Source organism: Melanerpes formicivorus, unplaced genomic scaffold (genome assembly GCF_026170545.1).
Source record: "Melanerpes formicivorus ecotype bairdi unplaced genomic scaffold, bMelFor1.0.p_v2 SCAF_334, whole genome shotgun sequence".
NCBI classification, from domain to species: domain Eukaryota; kingdom Metazoa; phylum Chordata; class Aves; order Piciformes; family Picidae; genus Melanerpes; species Melanerpes formicivorus.
In genome coordinates, this window is record NW_027142686.1 from 132,501 (window position 1) to 135,000 (window position 2,500).

Below are 2,500 nucleotides of genomic sequence, written 5' to 3' on the forward strand. Positions count from 1 at the left end.
GTGACGCGCCTCTCGGCCCGGGAGACGGCCCGCCGGGGGTCGACGCCGAACGGCGACACGCAGGAGAACCCCGGGGAGGCGAGAGCGAGGAAGAACGAGGGGAACGGGAACCCCCGCCGCCCACGGCAGACGCGCGCGCGGACGCGGCAGCACGGCACGGTACCCCCGCGGTACCCACCCGCAGACAGCCGCGCCCGCGCGGGAGTGCCGGGGGGGGCGAGGCCCGCGCCTCCTCCCCCAACCGGGCTCTCGTCTCCCCCAACGCCCCACCGGGCGTCGCTGGACCAACGGGGAACCCCTGCCGGCGAAGCCCCGGCGGGACGAACTCCGCGAGAGCGGGCGCTCCGGGAGCGGGGAGCTACGGAGCGCTCCCCGAGTCTGCACTTAGGGGGACGAAGGCCCCTCCCCGCCCGGGGGAGAGCCTGCGAGGCGACCCCAGCCGCGCCGCTCGGCGGGCACCGAGGCGGCGATTGATCGTCAAGCGACGCTCAGACAGGCGTAGCCCCGGGAGGAACCCGGGGCCGCAAGTGCGTTCGAAGTGTCGATGATCAATGTGTCCTGCAATTCACATTAATTCTCGCAGCTAGCTGCGTTCTTCATCGACGCACGAGCCGAGTGATCCACCGCTAAGAGTTGTCTGGCTTTTCGGCACCGCCCCGCCAGCGCGGAGGGGCCGGGACCGCTCGCAAAGGAGCGGCCCCTCGGAGAGCGCGGCACGGCGGCCGCTCGCCTCACATTGACCGTACAAGCACAGGAGAGGGGGGGAAAATAAAACGAAACCCCGAAGCGGCAAAAGCAAGGGGCGGGGAGCCCGCGCTCCCGGCTTTTTTCCCTCCCCCGAGGAGGGAAAAACGCACCTTGCGGCGCTTCGGGGCCGGACCAGGCGCCCGGGCTCGCTCCGACCTCGGCGCGGAGGAGGCCCGCCGCGCGCCGCCGGGAACGTGCCCCGAACCCGGCCTCGCCTCGCGTGCACGGGGAAATAAAACCCCCTTCGCTTCCCCACCCAACGGCGGGGGGGGGGTGTGTCTCTCGCTGGCCGCCCCGTGCCGTCGCGGAGACGCCACGAAGCGAGGCAGCGGAGACACCCCCCCCCCCGCCCCGGGGAGCGAAGGGGGCCGGGCGCACAACCCCGCCGGAGGAGAGCGCGCGCGCGCCTCCGCACCGGCCCCTCCAACGCCGCCACCGCTGCGGCCCATCCCGGACTTTCTTTTCCCCCGCTTTGGCCCCGGGGCCGAGCCCCGGCCGGCTCGCGCCCTCGGGCGGCTTCCTCTCGCCACCGAACCCCCCCCGCCGCGGGGGACGGAAAACGGCTTGCGAGACGGAAAGCCCGAGCCCACGTGGGACGCCACCGCGGCGACCCGCCGGCCCTCGCCGGGCGGCGCACCCGCCGACCGACAAACCCCAGCGGCACGAGCCCCTTCCATCCTCCCCCGGCGCCACCGCGCCGCCGGCTTCGCTCGCTCGACCCCTTCCGTGGCCCCGCGGCCAGGCGGACAGCGGACGGCGCTGAGCCGGGGGGCGGGCCCCCGCTCTCCCCGTTTCCACGCGGAGACCGGGGGTGGGACGCCCCCGGCTGCCCGCCCGTCCCCCACCCGGCACGCGCCGGGAAGGCGAACGGGGAAGCCCGCGGGCAGGGCCCGGGACCGGGACAGCCGCAGCCGGTGGCAGGGTGCCCTCCGGCGAGGGACCGGAGCCGGAGACGCCGAGCGACGCCCGCCGCCGCTCGGACGCGGTCACGCCACCCGAAACCGGCCCCGGACGGGGGGGAACCGGCAGCGCGAGACCGCCGAGGGCGCCAGCTCGCCGGGGCCCCGCTCTGGGGCCTGGGCAAAGGGAAAAGGGACCGGGAGGTCCGCAGCGGCCCGCGCCGCAAGAGGCGCCGCCGCCGAGCCGCGGCAACGCGCCCGCACAAAACCCCCGGCGGGGGCGAAGCGCCCTGGGCCAGCCCCCACCGCGGGGGCTCGCCGCCCCGGCCCGCGAGAAGCCCGCGCTTCAACGCGCCGCCGGGGACGCCCGTGGCGAGGCGAGGCGCGGGCCGGACCACGGCCGACCTCGCGCGGTGGGCTCTCTCCGGCCGAGCGCTCGGACCGCAGAGAGGGGGGGGCAGCAGAGTCCCCTCCCCGGCCCGGCGGGCCCCCGGAGGACGACGAGCGCGACGACGGCGGACCTAGCCAGAGGCATTGCGGGGGCAACCCCCGCCCCTCTGAAGGCACCCGCCCGCCCCCGCGCTCGCCCCCGCATCCGGGGGTGGCGCGCCGAGCCGCCCGGGTCTTTAAACCGCCGCCCGGCTTCCTCCGCGGTAGGGCAAGGCCGCGGACGAAGGCGCGGAACGCTAGGTACCTGACCCTGGGGTGAGGGAAACCAGACTTAAGGCCCCGCGGGGGTGCCTCCCCCCACTGCCGCCGTCGGGGGGAGCGTCCGCCCGCGGGGGCCGCGCCCGACGTCCGCCGCCACCACCGCGCCCCTGGCCTGGCCCGAGGCCCGGGGTTTCCCTCAGTCA

At 76.6% G+C, this 2,500-nt stretch overlaps 1 non-coding gene across 1 annotated transcript; it reads right to left on the reverse strand.

Moving 5' to 3' along the window:
• Window positions 1-482: 482 nt before the first annotated feature.
• LOC137459186 (5.8S ribosomal RNA) lies at window positions 483-635 on the reverse strand. The gene has a single exon (XR_010992144.1). It is a non-coding gene; the product is annotated as a 5.8S ribosomal RNA (ribosomal RNA).
• Between the last annotated feature and the right edge of the window lie 1,865 nt (window positions 636-2,500).